Raw genomic sequence first — 17,371 nt, 5'->3', positions numbered from 1 at the left:
TGGTAAGTGGAGAATATTGGATTTCAATTGATATGAAACATGTAGCCCACACCTCATATTTCTGTGCAAAAGCTGTAGCTCAGAAGGCAAATATCATTCTCAGAGAACTGACAGGATGGCCACCAGAGATTCTGCAATAGAAATGATCTTCTTATCACAGAATATTGAGTGATAGAGTATGCACATGTGGGCAGAGAAATGCCAAATTATTCTCTGAGCTTAAATTTGTTTAAATAAAGCACCTTATGAAGTTGGGAGGGAGGAGCTAAGGTTGAAGCAAAGTTGTATGTATTTTAAAAGATTATTTGAGAGAATAAATTCTATTCATTTCTTCTACTACAAAGACTTTCTAATATTTAGGTGCCCTTCTAAATGTATCTTTATCAGTGGTGGGTTGGGTTGGCAGATGCCTTAAAATGATACAGTTCAGTTCAGCCAAGCAGAGAGCAGCTCATGCATTGGCAATGCTCTGTGGTCAGGGAGACTCAGAAAGTCATAATGTACAGTTTTTATAACCGTGCGATTAAGGTTTTACCACCTAGCATCTGAATTTTCACAAAGTAAATGACAGTGCTTCATAGTTTTTCTATCTAACCAAAAAAAAATAAAATCTATTTATAAAATGCCAGCATATCATCAACAGAATATTGACAAACCATATCGAATCTCATTGCTCATTTAAAATAGCTTAGGTACACAAATACAGGTACAACAGGAAAATACTGTCCCCCAAATATCTCACTACACAAGCTCCAACATACTTTTATGAAAGGAACTGACTACTGAATAGACAGGTCTTATGAATGCATCAGTTATACGGGAATTCTACTGCATGTAAGCCAAGCAGTAAGTAGCATTACTAAACTAAGAAAATAGTTGGGTTATGAAAATATGGAATCAGATGTTCTAACAATGCTAAGAGGAGATTAATTTACTCTTAGCAGGAATATCTAAATGTCTTAGCCTTTATTTTTATTTTCTTAAAATGACCTGGGTTGTGTTTTTTTTAAAGCACTTAGGAAATACAGATTTTTTTTTTTTTAAAAGAAAATAAAAATCACTCATTATTCTACCACTAGTCATGTTTTGATCCATCTCATCCCAGGTATCTGAGTTACACTGCACATACTTTAAGGGGCACCATCTAACAATATAGTATAAATATTCTCTCACAATATCATTTTTAATAACACACTATAATTCATGTAACCCATTTTCTGTGACTGGTCACTTATATTACTTCTAATCCTTTATTAACAATGCCAAAAGACCATCTTAGGACCAGGGCTCTGCATACATACATAATTATTTCTATAAGATTAATTCCTTAAATTTGTATTGCTGGATCAAAAAAGATAAGAATTTTAAGGCTTTTTATTAAAATGTTTTTAATTATAGAAGTAACACTTGAACATAATCTATCAAAAAGCAAAAGTCTGTCTTACCTTCTTCCCTGACCCCAACCTACAGTCCACCCTTCAGATGTAACTACTGCAAACAATTTCTTATTTATTCTCCCAGAAATTTTATATTCATACACAGAGATACATGCAATTTATACATATACCCTGCACCATTACACAAATGGAAGCATGCTATATCTTAGCAAGATATCTTGGAGATCAGTGCCTCTATCTCTACCTCAGTCCTTAATGATTTCATTAGATTAGGTTGCCTGAATATATCAGAGCTTACTAAAAAATGGTCCCCATTGATGCATATTTCCATCATTTAATTTTTGCTATTACAAACAATGATATACCATCCTTGTATGTGTATTTTGCAAACTTACATAGATGTTTCTGTATAGAGGGAATTTGTTAAGTAAATGGATATATGCCTTTTAATTTTGCTAGACATCATCATATTGCCTTTTCTAAATGGTTATTTTTATTTACATTTCATAGCAACACTATTATGCGATCCTTTAATCCTTGCTACCCTGAAAGCTAAGACCCTGCATTATTTATGTTGTATTTTCATTTGTATTTCTTTAATTATGAGTGAGATCAATCACTTATTCAATTTGGACCTCAAATTCTAAATTTCAAGTGAATCATCATATGGATTCTGAAGACTGGGGAAAATCTTGCCCCTGCCGTTCTTCAACTAACTAATTCACTAGCTAAAAAACTGTATTGTGATTTATATCCTTCACTTCACATTCATATTCTCCTGCTTTTATGTATGATAACTTAAAACAATAACAAAAGCTATTGTGTCTTGGCACTGTTAACAATGGCCAAACTGTTTACATGTTTGGGATACTTTGCTGGGAGAATCATTTAACACAAAGTCTTCCCACTTTTCCCACCCCAAAGCAGAGTCACTCAGCTCCACATAATGGCCGTTTGCGTGTGCCAAGATTTCAAAGTAACTTTGAAAGTGCTGTCACGAATAAACCACCATATATATTATATATGGCTAGTTAATTATGATTAAAACTCATTAAAATATAGGGTAGTACTCAAATTCTCAAAACCACGCCTAAAAAAATAAGAATTACTAAAAAATGTTCACAGTGATTATGCCTGGGTAGTAGGATTGCAGATTACTAACTTACTCTTAATCTTTCTGTGGAAATGCTAAAACATCAACACCAAGTGCTCTGGGCAGGAACCTCCTCCCTATACCCCTTGAAGAACATACTAGAAGGATTTCTAAAAATTCATAATAACCATTGATTCAATGAGTATATCTGAATACTTTCTGTGAAGCTATGATTGTGCCCCAGGCCAGAAGTACATACAGCAGCGCCATAGATACATATCTGCAAGAGAAACGATTAGCAATGTCAAAGAGAGACGAGAAAAAATGCTGATTTAAATGCAACAATTACATACTTGAGGAAGTCTAGGTCTCCATTTCTTTACTGCAAAATGGTGGCATTAAGCTAAAGTAGATGAAAGTTTCTCCCTTTTTTTTTTGTCTCAGGATCCCATTACACTCTTAAAAATTATTAAGGACCCAAAAGAGCTTTTGTTTTGTGGGTTATTTCAATCTATTTTACTATGTTGGTAATTAAAACTGAGAAAATTTTAAACTATTTATTAATTCAAGGGTAACATTAATAAACCCAATGCAGGTTAACATAAAAACATATTATTGAAAAATAACTAGGTTTTCCAAAACAGAAAACAATTATAAGAGCAGCTCTCCTACATTGCTGCAAATCTTCTTCATGTTTAGTAAGTGGGAGACAGCTGGATTCTCTTGTCTATGTCTACATTCCATCTGTTGTGATAACACATGCCACGTAGCCTCTGGGAAACTCACTTTACACTAGTGAGAGTGAAGATGCAGGTAGCATCTTGGTATTATTATGAAATAATTTTTACCTTGTGGACCCCTTGCAAAGGTCTTGTGGATCCATGAATTATACTTTGAGGATCTCTGAATGAGAAGATTTCTAAGGTCTCATTCAGTTCTGACATGTTATGACTGTATGATTCTCCCCATTTAAAAAATGCCAGAATGAAAAATATAGAAAAAAACTGCAGCAAACTAAGATCTAACAGGAAAAACATACCAAAAACAGGAAATTTTTCTCTAAGTTTTGGTCTTCTGGAATTTGCTCTCTCCCAAAGTTCAACTGACCTTCCTGAAAAGGAAGGTTATGCATATATTACAAATCTCCAATTTAATGGCCAATTAAGATTTTATTTTATTCTACATGTTTTTGTGGGTGGGGTAAGGTGTATAAAAGGTACAAAAAATGTTACTTAGCCGTAATAACTGAACCAGAGGCAGGAATTCTGTGTGTGTGTGTGTGTACACAAAAGTATACGAACATTCAGATTTTATTTATAGGGCGCACTTTAGTCATTTCATAAACAGATGAGATGTCTCTAAATAGAGAACAATCCTAGAGATCAGGCATTTCCTCTACAGGTGGAATTTCTATAATAAAGGAATTCTTGTGTCCAGTGGGGTTTTTAGACATATGTTACATTGAATATACCAGCCTTAGGTTGAAGTGAATACATTAAATACATTTTTAATCATCACTTATGTTAAAAATAATAGTAAAGCCCTATAAAGCTGACTGGATCACCCGACTGCAGGCATTAAGAAGCACATTCATTTAATGTAACTGTGATTAATAATAAATAGTTTTGCTTCATTCCTTACATGAATTTACATCAGAGAACAGTCTGTTTGCACAGTTAAATGAATGCATTAACCCCTATAAAAGGAGCAGATTCTGGCAAAATACTCCATAAAAAGCTTTTTGAGATGGCATGGCAGGAGCAGAGGTGAGCAGGAAGTGTGCTTATAATCATTTTCCCAACTGTAATTGAAATAAAATTTAAAGCTTCAAAAAGGCATTTTTAAAAACTCAGGGTTTTTTTTTTTTTTGGAGTATAGTTGCTTTACAATATTGTGTTAGTTTATACTGTATAGCAAAGTGAATCATATATGTATACGTATATCCCCTCTTTTTTGGATTTCCTTCTCATTTAGGTCACCACAGAGCACTGAGTAGAGTTCCCTGCACTATACAGTAGGTTCTCAATAGATAACTAATGAAAACTCAAGGTTTTAAGGATACATTCTGATTTCTCAAACCAAAATGGTGCCTTGCAAAATAAACATGTCTTTAATATAGAGTTCATTGCTAGTCTCTACTCCTTAGTAGGAAAAGCTGATTACTTAATTTATATAATTCATGTATGATATTCAGTTTACTCATCAGTAAAATGGGGATAAAATGAATAGTGCCTACCGATCTCAACAGGATTATTTGAAGGGCAAATAAAACAATGCATATAAACAGCTTTTAGCAGAGTTCCTAGCCCAAACTAAGCTCTCAGTAAATGAGAGCTTCAATGAGGATGATTCAGTTTCTCTTTTTAAAATGCTACTTGGAAATACAGACCCACAGATACATGGAAATATGAGCCTGCACTGAAAATCTATAGAAAAGAATGGCCTTTCCATAAAACAGGCATTTGGACTAGTTATCCATAGGAAAAATTAAATTAAATTTGTCCCATCTCATATCATATACCATAATTAATTCCAAGTAGATTTAAGACTTAAATGCAAAAGGCAAAATTCTACAGCGTTTAGAGGACAATACAGGAGAATATTTTATGAGCCAAGGTAGTATATGTTTTCTTAAATATGACACAAATGGGTTGACAATTAAAAGAAATAGTTAAATTTGATCACACAGGGGAAAAAATAAAAACTTCTTCCAGCATAAAAATTTTTTAAAAATGCGCTGAAACTCAAACCACAAGTTGAGAGAAGATATTTGCCACACATATAACTAACAATTCATTAGTGCCCCAAAAATATAAAGAACACCAACAAATCAATAAGAAAAAGACAATCAAGTAGAAAAATAGGCAGAAGACGTGACTAGGTACTTCAGAGTAGGGAATCCAAATAGTGGATAAATGTATTAAATAATAATTACCCTCTTTGTAATCAGGAAAATATAAACTGAAACCATAATACAGTACCATTTATAACCACCAGATTAGCAAATATTTAAAAGCTGAACAATATCAAGTGTTGGCTAGGATATGTAGGAATTAGAAAATTCACATGCTCCTAGTGGTATTTCAATTTATTTTACCCATTGAAGAAAATAATTAGACATAACCTAGTAAAACTAAAGATGTGAATTATTTACAACTCAAAATTTTCCCTTAAATTCTTGCACTTTCACACAAGGACACAAGTTAAAGAATGTTCATAGGACTATTGTGTGTAATAACAATAACAAAAAAGAAAACAAAGCCATGAAATACTTAATAGCATTGAAGATGGGTGAATTTTGACCATACAGAGCAATACGAAATAGAATTAAATTACAGGAATATTACGGTAAGAAGAAATAAAATCCAAGAATATGTACAATATAATTTCATTAATGTCAAGTTAAAAAATAGGCAAAATTAACTTATTGGACTTCACTGACATTATTAACTGTTTTCTAAAGAGAAGGACAAACAGTAGTGTAGAACCCGGCAGCATCCTAATGTTATCACTGATGATGTCCAGAGCAGCTACAAGATGTTTATCTGTTTATCTGTTTAGGCCTTCACAGTTTCTGTACTGTCCCTTACAGTTTATAAAGCACCTTCACATTAAGGTTCCCTTAATATTGTAACCTTCACAACATAACTTCTTTTCATAGGAGTAAAAAGGGGCTCAGAAAGGTTACATGAATTCCTCAGGTTCACACAAACATCTGAAGAGCAGAGTATGACTTTAGCCCACAGCCTTTTCTTCTAACTCTAAAGTCACTCTTCCACGCTGCCTGAAAGTTAGTTTGATCAGAGGATTCTGCAGTCCACAAATGGGAGTTGAAGCCCATAAACCAGAATGCAATTGTAGCCCCAGTTCATTCCCAACACCATGGGCTCTGGAGACTAGCTAGTTCTAGTCTGAGCTACATAAATGGATCTAATCCTAAAGTGGATAGAGGTGAAGGCTGCACTACGATCCAGAGACGCCTTAGGAAGAAACTTCAGACCAAAGCAGGCTGGGAACATTTGCGGTAAGCAAGAGGGTTAGGAGAGCAGTATTCCCAGGGGAATGTTTATTCTCTTTCCATAGGTTAAAAAAGCAAAAATGCAAATCGTTATATAACAATTTACCCCTCCGGCCGGCAGGCAAATGCCCAATTGCTCTCTGGGATGTTTTGAGCCTGCCCTCCAGTTTTTAGGACCTCTTGGAGATAGGAAGGATCTTGGGACTTCCAAAGTAAATAATATGTGTAGCTTAATTATTTAGAGTTAATTTATGGCATGGGGTGGTATTTAAAAAATGTTCAGGGGAACTGCACTGCAATGAATTGGCTTTTATTTTCCCTAAACAAAAATCTACTTTGTTGGTAACATCTTGATCCATAGGGTGACCAAATTTCCCAGTGTGTCTGGGAAGTTCTGGTCTATGCCTGATATCCTGGCATAATTACAAATGGTGCCTGCCTTCAGGAACAAAGAGTCCCAAGTTGGACAATAAATTATCGAATCACACTACTTACCCAAGACTGTCATTTATGCATGTGTTTATTTCATTCAACAAGCATCTATCAAACACCTACTCTGTGCCAGATTCTATGGTATAGGTCAGGAATACAAAATGGAATAAGCCTTTGCAAGATGTTTACAATCTAAGCCAACCCATGGTTCATGGATGGATCAACTGGTTGATTTAATCATCCATTCATTGATACAATAAGTCTCCCTCAACAAATATTTATTATCTCCATCTAAAACCTGGAAATACAATGGTATACAGATAAAGTAGTGGTTCCTACCCTCATCAAGTATATAAGCTTATAGTCTATGGAAAAGATAGAATAACTAGAAATGTGATAAGTGGGAAAGAGTGGTATTCTATAAACAGCATTAAAGAGGTGATGGCAGAATTCTCTTTGGGAGGAGTAATGCTCTTGTATTTGGAAATATTCTTTTAAGGGCTTCTAGCCTGGTTTTAAAGGAAGAAGTTTAAAAAAGAGGAGCTAATCTTCTCTTTAGTGTACCAATGTATGTGGGTTCGTGGATTTATTCTATTAATATATTTAACAAATAGTTTTTGAGCATCAGTTTATGGGTATAGAGTGGTGAAGAATGTAGAAGAAATCTTTGCCCTTAAGGACCTTACAGTCTTGTGTAAGGGTTGGTTGGAACTACCCAGTTCATTAATATCTAAAGGGTCTATAGATTTATTCTTTCATTCATCCATTTATTCTGTTTCCTCAACAAGATGGCCATATATCAGGTAAAGTATCCAATAAGAAATTTGAGGAAGAGTTGTGTCTGATGCTCAACTATTAGTTTTTCCTTTTTGTCCCTTCTTAAATTACCTCAAGCTATCCTCAGGTCCTTACTAAGCGTGTCACCCATTCTCCAAAGCTGGTTCTGGAGCTGCATGCAGCTGGACCCAGAGGTGACATATGACAACAAAAACTCAGAAGCATTTATAGCAAACACTCAGATGTTTTCAGAAGGGGACTAGATTTCCTTTATGAAGTATTTAGTATTAAGATACTAAATAAAAGAGTGATCTCATAGGTCTGGAAAATCTAAGAACACTCAAATTATATTTTGATGGGGGAAATATATAATGTTACATAAGTAATCACTAGAGCATTAACCCAGTCTAAATGCACACACATTTTGCTTGAGAGAGGTCCAAACATTGATAAGTCCTCAAAGGGGTTCATGACTGCCAGTACCATCCCTTACCACACAAGAAAAGTCAAGAACCACCAGTAAAGAATGAAAGAAACATAACCTAATTATAATACAAAGCAATAAGTATTATAATAAAGGAATGCACAAAGTGGCTGCAGCAAGCTAAGCAAAACACAAGCAGCAATGGGTAAAAGAATGTGCATTTCTTAAGGTTTAATTTACTTGCATATGCTTTTTTGTAAGCACAAGTACTGTGCAGTGGCTCAAAGAGTGGGTTTGGGAATCAGGCAGACCTGTGTTCAAATCCTACTCCACCACTATCTAGCTATGTGACTTTGGGTGAATAACTTTGCATAACTAACCTCAGTTCTCTCAACTACAGAATGGGGGAAATAATTGTCCTAACTGTGGGCTCTAACAGTATCCTAGGAGTCTTAAGAATGGGGTCCTATGTAGAGAATGGACTTGAGGACACGGGGGCAGGGGAGGGTAAGCTGGGACAAAGTGAGAGAGTGGCATGGACATATATACACTACCAAATGTAAAATAGATAGCTAGTGGGAAGCAGCTACAGAGCACAGGGAGATCAGCTTGGTGCTTTGTGACCACCTCTGTGACCACATAAGAACTAGGGTGGGATAGGAAGGGTGGGAGGGAGACACAAGAGGGAGGGGATATGGGGATATATGTATACATATAGCTGATTCACTTTGTTATACAGCAGAAACTAACACAACATTGTAAAGCAATTATCCTCCAATAAAGATGTAAAAAACAAAAAGAATGGGGTCCTAACTGTGAGGATGATAAAGAACTTGGAAAACCACCGGGATTCAAAATGCTCAATAAATGTGAACTATGATCAAAACTAAACACAGACACATACACACACACACACACACACAGAACAAAGAGTAAATTATCTCTGACAAACTGTCTTTAAGTCTATCCCATATATTATCAGACTATAGTTCCTTAAAATTTCTTAAATGCTAGCATATAAAAATGTGTGTTCCAAAATACATTTACATAATAATTATAGTGTTTTCAGGGTTTGAGAGCAACGAGGTTGTATTTCAAGCAGGTAAGCTGGGCAAAGTGTGAGGAATTAGGGTGGAGGACTTATACAGAGGCAAGCAACTCAAATAATACCTTGAAATGAAATTCTAGGTTTTTTCACAAATAAAAATAAAATGAGCAGAAGGTAAAACCCAACTCTTACTCCTTTCCTGGGTGCAGCCTTTAATCCACTTGGTCTCTTTAGCCTCCCTTTTCATGGAGGTGAGGATGGTTTTGCATTGCAAAACAGACACTGTCACCACAAAGGTGAGATCTCATCTTCTCACTTTCCCTGTGCCACAGGCTTTGAGTCAGACTTCTTTATCTTTCCACCTTGCTGGGTCCTAAATTTAGTCGGGGATCCATGTTAATAACCCACTTTTTGTCCATCTCACATTTTTCTAGATAATGTACATATGAAAAAATGCTAACCATGCGATTCTCATAAAGGAAGTAATGAGACGCTCTGACCAGGTGTGATAAAAGGAACACAATACAACACAATACTAGCAAACAGAATCCAACAGCACATTAAAAGGATCATACAACATGATCAAATGGGGCTTATCCTAGGAATGCAAGGATTCTTCAATATATGCAAATCAATCAATGTGATACACCTTATTAACAAACTGAAGAATAAAAACCATATGATCATCTCAATAGATGCAGAAAAAGCTTTCAACAAAATTCAACACCCATTTATGATAAAAACTCTCCAGAAAGTAGGCATAGAGGGGACCTACCTCAACATAATAAAGACCATATATGACAAAGCCACAGCCAACATTGTTCTTAATGGTGAAAAACTGAAACCATTTCCTCTAAAATCAGGAACAAGACAAGGATGCCCATTCTCACCACTATTATTCAACATAGCTTTGGAAGTTTTAGCCACAGCAATCAGAGGTGAAAAAGAAATAAAAGGAATCCAAATCAGAAAAGAAGAAGTAAAGCTGTCACTGTTTGCAGATGACATGATACTATACATAGAGAATCCTAAAGATGCTACCAGAAAACTACTAGAGCTAGTCAATGAATTTGGTAAAGTAGCAGGATACAAAATTAATGCACAGAAATCTCTTGCATTCCTATACACTAATGATGAAAAATCTGAAAGAGAAATTAAGGAAACACTCCCATTTACCATTGCAACAAAAAGAATAAAATACCTAGGAATAAACCTACCTAAGGAGACAAAAGACCTGTACTCAGAAAACTATAAGATACTGATGAAAGAAATTAAAGATGATACAAACAGATGGAGAGATAGACCATGTTCTTGGATTGGAAGAATCAATATTGTGAAAATGACTATACTACCCAAAGCAATCTACATCTTCAGTGCAATCCCTATCAAAATACCAATGGCAATTTTCACAGAAGTAGAACAAAAAAATTTCACAATTTGTATGGAAACACAAAAAACCCCAAATAGCCAAAGCAACCTTGAGAAAGAAAAACGGAGCTGGAGGAATCAGGCTCCTGGACTTCAGACTGTACTACAAAGCTACAGTAATCAAGACTGTATGGTACTGGCACAAAAACAGAAATACAGATCAATGGAACAGGATAGAAAGCCTGGAGATAAACCCACACACCTATGATTACCTTTTCCTTGATAAAGGAGGCAAGAATATACAATGGAGAAAAGACAGCCTCTTCAATAAGTGGTGCTGGGAAAACTGGACAGCTACATGTAAAAGAATGAAATTAGAACACTTCCTAACACCATACACTAAAATAAATTCAAAATGGATTAAAGACCTAAATGTAAGACCAGACACTATAAAACTCTTAGAGGAAAATATAGGAAAAACACTCTTTGACATAAATCACAGCAAGATCCTTTTTGACCCACCTCCTAGAGAAATGGAAATAAAAACAAATGGGACCTAATGAAACTTAGAAGCTTTTGCACAGCAAAGGAAACCATAAACAAGATGGAAAGACAACCCTCAGAATGGGAGAAAATATTTGCAAATGAAGCAACTGACAAAGGATTAATCTCCAAAATATACAAGCAGCTCATGCAGCTCAATATCAAGAAAACAAATAACTCAATCCAAAAATGGGCAGAAGACCTAAATAGACATTTCTCCAAAGAAGATATACAGATTGCCAACAAACACATGAAAGAATGCTCAATATCATTAATCATAAGAGAAATGCAAATCAAAACTACAATTAGGTATCACCTCACACCAGTCAGAATGGCCATCATCAACAAATCTACAAACAATAAATGCTGGAGAGGGTGTGGAGAAAAGGGAACCCTCTTGCACTGTTGGTGGGAATGTAAATTGATACAGCCACTATGGAGAACAGTATGGAGATTCCTTAAAAATCTAAAAATAGAACTACCATACGACCCAGCAATCCCACTACTAGTAGCAATCCTACTACTGGGCATATAGCCTGAGAAAACAATAATTCAAAAAGGGTCATGTACCACAATGTTCATGGCAGCTCTATTTATAATAGCCAGGACATGGAAGCAACCTAAGTGTCCATCAACAGATGAATGGATAAAGAAGATGTGGCACATATATACAAAGGAATATTACTCAGCCATAAAAAGAAACGAAATTGAGTTATTTGTAGTGAGGTGGATGGACCTAGAGACTGTCATACAGAGTGAAGTAAGTCAGAAAGAGAAAAACAAATACAGTATGCTAACACATATATATGGAATCTAAAAAAAAAAAAAAAGGTCATGAAGAACCTAGAGGCAGGACAGGAAATAAAGACGCAGACCTACTAGAGAATGGACTTGAGGACACGGGGAGGGGGAAGGGTAAGCTGGGACAAAGTGAGAGAGTGGCATGGACATATATACACTACCAAATGTAAAATCGATAGCTAGTGGGAAGCAGCTGCATAGCACAGGGAGATCAGCTCGGTGCTTTGTGACCACCTAGAGGGGTGGGATGGGGAGGGTGGGAGGGAGATGCAAGAGGGAGGAGATATGGGGATATATGTATATGTATAGCTGATTCACCTTGTTATAAAGCAGAAATTAACACACCATTGTAAAGCAATTATACTCCAGTAAAGATGTTAAAAAGAAAGAGAGAAAAAAAAATCTACCAACAATAAATGCTGGAGACCGTGTGGAGAAAAGGGAACCCTCTTGCACTGTTGGTGGGAATGTTAATTGATACAGCCACTAGGGAACAGTATGGACGTTCCTTAAAAAACTAAAAATAGAACTACCATATGACTCAGCAATCCCACTACTGGGCATATACCCTGAGAAAACCATAATTCAAAGAGTCATGTACCACAGTGTTCACTGCACCACTATTTACAATAGCCAGGACATGGAAGCAACCTAGATGTCCATCAACAGATGAATGGATAAAGAAGATGTGGCACATATATACAATGGAATATTACTCAGCCATAAAAGAAACGAAATTGAGTTATTTATAATGAGGTGGATGGACTTAGAGTCTGTCATACAGAGTGAAGTAAGTCAGAAAGAGAAAAACAAAAACACATATATATTGAATCTAATTTAAAAAAATGGATATGAAGAACCTAGGGGCAGGACAGGAATAAAGACGCAGATGTAGAGAATGGACTTGAGGACACGGGGAGGGGGAAGGGTAAGCTGGGACGAAGTGAGAGCGTGGCATGAACATATATACACTACCAAATGTAAAATAGATAGCTAGTGGGAAGCAGCTGCATAGTACAGGGAGATCAGCTCGGTGCTTTGTGACCACCTAGAGGGGTGGGATAGGGAGAGTGGGAGGGAGACACAAGAGGGCGGGGATATGGGGATATATGTACACATATAGCTGATTCACTTCACTATACAGCAGAAACTAACACAACAATAAAGCAATTATACTCCAATAAAGATGTTAAAAAAAAAAAAAAGGAAGAGGAATAATCAGCCACCACATTTTCCCTAAGCCCATGACTGCTTCTTATTTTACTGCTATATTTTGAGAAACAAATAATCACCTGTCCCAGTGAATGCATCGAGGAAACAATTTATTACAGGTCATTAGTGGAAGATGCTCTTTGGATTCTGTGCAGCACAGGATCCTCAGATGCCTCACGGGGAGAGGAGGAGGGGCACTGTCTGGTGAGCCATATTTTTTTTTAGTGTATTTGCATTTTATGTCAATTTTTTTTCCATCGGAATTATTTTTTCTTGACTGTGTAATATATGTCAGAAATCAGAAACCAAATCCTTCTTCCTAGTCAATATTTAGGTCATAAATGTCTACTGAGTGTCTCATTCCAGGATCACAGACAAAAAGAGAAACAGGCACAAAGAGTGTTGGGCTGAAAAAGACTTCAGGGATGATCTAATTTAACTTCCTCCATTGTCATGAATTCGTGGGTTCTGTTGCTGCTGTTGATGGGTTTGTTTGTTTGAACACTTACTCTGTACCAGGCATTGTGCTAAGCAGTTTAGGTGGCTTGTCTCTTTAAATACTCACACAAAAACAACCCACTACTGTTTGACTTATTTTATAGGAAACTGAGGCTTAGAGGGATTAAGTAATTTACCCAGGGTCAAAGAACTAGGAAATGAATGCCTTCAGGATTTTAACCCAGGACTGAGCAACTCCAGAACTTGCCCTTGTTAACAAGAGTTCCAAGGACAGTCTTTAAACTCTTGTTCACGGGCAAAACAGAAACTACCAAGCTCTTGTTCTCTCACAGTCAAGATTGCCTTATCATTTTTCATATTTTAAAACTGAGGCCCAGAGACTCAAATCAATGAACCAAGGCCACAAAAGTACCTAGTAGCACAGCCAGGATGGAACGCGGGACTCCCTCTTGAAATGCCCACTCTCAATCCAGAACCATCGGCAAATTATTTAAATGAAATGGATTTACCCCAACTTTTAAAGGAACTCGATGTTTCATGAGGTCACATGATTCTGCATGCCTCTACCTTTTTAACATTCCACCTAATTTCCTTCTGCTTGAGTCTTCATTTGCCTACCCCTCAAATGCTGATGATCCTGGGCTTCCCCATCTTTGGCCTCTTTGCTCTTTAGTCTTCTCACCAACGTCTGGCCATTCCCATGAGTGTAGTTATCACTAACTAATCATTTCCAAATTTCTGTCTTTGGCCTGGACTGTCCCCTGAGCTCCAGACCCAAGTGTACAACATCCCTCTCTGAATGTCGAAGAAGCACCTAAATTGAAGGTATCTAATACCAAATATATGATTCTTTCCAATCCATTCTCCCATATTCCGTCTCTCCCATTCCTTCCACCTGAGACTCATGACCCACCAGTGCACAGGTCCACAAGTCCTGTGGACTTTTATCTCCTAAAATAGATCCTAATTTTGTCCCTTATTTTCCACTGCATTTGTTATAGTTTAAGACCTCATCATCTGTCGTAAATATAACAGACGTTGTAGTAGACTTCCTGCTCCATTCCCAATCTATCTTCCATTCACGCTCCAGAGTGATATTTCTGAACATAAACCCATGACATTAATCCCCTGCCTAAAACTAATTCATTGATTTTGTATCATTTACTGGGAGGAAAAGAACACCGTATTCTGTATCATGACTCATAAGGATCTTCATGATCTGATCCATTGGGAACCCTCTAGCCTCAGCCCCTGCTCCCACATCATATTTTATTCTCGAAATCCCAAACTACTTTTGGTTCCCCAAACACACCAAGCTATTCTGTGTTATGCCTTTGCTTATGCTGTGCCCTCTTACAGAAAGACTTTCCCCACCTACCTCCTCCTGTCATTCTAGAGAATTCCTAATCAGCTTAAAAAAAAAAAAAGCCTACAGCACTGGGTATTCCCAGGTGGTCTCCCATCCAAATACTAGCCAAGCCCGACCCTGCTTAGCTTCTAAGATCAGATGAGAAGCAGCACATTCAGGGTGGTGTAGCTATAGACCTAATCAGTCCTTAAAACAGACCTCACAGGTCATCTTCCACCTCCATTCTCCTCTAGTAGCTTCTGCTCCTAGTGTAGCTACTGTTTCTTGTGCATCTTTATTCCCTGGACACTCATTGCTGCATTTTCCAGAATGCATGGTAATTATTTGCACAGATGTCTATCTAGTCATATGGACAATGAGTGCCTTCAGATGTAAAACACATACACACCGTCCAGATATATCTACTCAGATGGTACTCACACTCATTCAGATATTCCATGTGTCCTCATATTTATACACACTTATTCAGATGTTTTTGCAAACATATTGAGGTTCACTTATGTTCCTCACACATCATTCCAATGTTACGTGTGCTTGTATAGCTTTCACAGTGTTTGTTCAGGTGATACATATGTCCCTTAAATGTTACATGTGTTCACTTAGATCTGCCATGTGCCCATGTAGCTGTTAATCAGCTCACTGAAACGCTACACATAGGTATCACTCATACTTAAAACAGTAGTTCTCAAAATGTGGTTCCCAGACCAGCAGCACCAGGATCATCTGAATGCATATTCTTGGGCCTAACCCCAGACCTTCTGATTCAGAAACTCTGGGGAAGAGTTCCCAGCAATGTGTGCTTAACAAGTCCTGTAGGTGATTCTGGCACACGCTCAATTTTGAGACCCACCAACTTAGATGTTACACATCCTCATTCATATGTTCTACTAACACAGGTGACACACACGTTCACTAAAATGTTACACATGTTAGTTGTTTTAAAAACAGATTCATTTAGATAGTAAATAGCTCAAACATTACACACTGATATTCAGATCATGCTCGTGCTTATTCAGAAAGTCACAACTGAGACATCACAAACTCTCATCAGACACTACACATGCTCGCTGAGATGATACACATGTTCGCTGTGTTGTTAAAAATGCTTACCTAAATCTTCCATATGTTAAACTATTCATTTTGATCTTCCACACTCACGTGTTTAGATGTCACCTACCCTTTTTCAGATAATATATCAATACCTGTTCACTCAGACCTTACACATGTTCATACATGTTTCACAACGCACACAGATGTTTCACAAGCCCATTCTGATGTTAAAGGTGCTTATTCAGATCACACGTGCTCACTTTCACGTCCATGGGACCATTCAGTTGTATGCTCACTCATTCAGAAACTGCTGTGCCCACCCCATATGCACTGCTAACCAACCCCTGCTATAGATGAAGGGTTATCTTCTGCTCTAGCCACTTCCCATCGTGAGGATGGTATCTTCTTTAGAAAGGTTCCCCTTGACTTGGTCTCCTATGGCACCTGCCCTCTCTCCTGATGCCGTTGCTGTGTCTCTCCCTTTGTAGCCTCTCCTGGCTCATCAGCTGCCTCACAGTTTCTGTGACCTCAGGGCAGCTCAAGCTCACCATTGTTTACACGGAATTTATATCTGTTCCCCACACTCAAATACCCTCACCTACTTGGGGAAAGTTGTTCCAGCAACTGTCAGCCTTTCACTGGGTTTGAATGTGCTTTTAACCACATCTTCTGTCGCCTTTGGCAACCCCCAGTTATATACCTACAAGGCTTTCCAAGTTCAGAGAAGCTTTTGATTGGTTCCACTTCATAATTTTATCATTGCCTTGGCCGCAATCAATAAGAGAGGCTTATGCAGTGATACTAGATCAACATCCAAAACAAGGAGTACTGATTGAGCACTTAGCATGAACTCAACCTCCTTTAGGGGCCCAGAAACACTTCTGTGCTTGTCCCAAGTGTTTCTTCCTCCAATTTACAGAGAAAGAGCTATTTTATGTTTGGAATCAGAATGTTACTAATTTGAATCTTGGTTCCACCACTTACTGGCTATGTGATCTTGAGAAAGTCATTTAATGACTAAGCCCCTTGGAATAGGGACTAAGTCAGAAGTTTAGTCCCACTGATTGAGGCACCTGAGGAATAGAGGACGAGGGAATATTGAAGTTAGAAAACTGGGTACAAGGGGACAATTCCAGGATGGACAATTTCAAGGTCTGAGAAAGGAATAGAGAGCTTGATAAACACAGATTATAGGGTCACTGTTCAGATACCACACTCTGGGTCAGATGGGCTGCAAAGCCACTGACAGCACGGCTTGGAACTTGTGGTCACTGCTTGGGCCTGACACTACCACTCATTGGGGAGGAGGACTGGGGCTTCTTGAAACTTCCTGCCTTAACAGCGGATTGTTTTTAGAACTGAGATAGACTGAAGCGTTCA

The 17,371-nt window shown here is 37.4% G+C and overlaps 1 protein-coding gene and 1 pseudogene across 2 annotated transcripts in view; both read right to left on the bottom strand.

Annotated features, from left to right (window-relative positions):
- The window catches only part of PLPPR1 (phospholipid phosphatase related 1), a 268,878-nt gene that overhangs the window by 190,043 nt on the left and 61,464 nt on the right, over positions 1-17,371 (bottom strand). The gene's annotated exons all lie outside the window — the stretch shown is intronic.
- Positions 14,999-15,117, bottom strand: LOC114235863 (5S ribosomal RNA; annotated as a pseudogene).

This window comes from Balaenoptera acutorostrata, chromosome 6, assembly GCF_949987535.1.
Source record: "Balaenoptera acutorostrata chromosome 6, mBalAcu1.1, whole genome shotgun sequence".
NCBI lineage: Eukaryota > Metazoa > Chordata > Mammalia > Artiodactyla > Balaenopteridae > Balaenoptera > Balaenoptera acutorostrata.
This window is presented reverse-complemented; position numbering and strand designations above follow the sequence as displayed.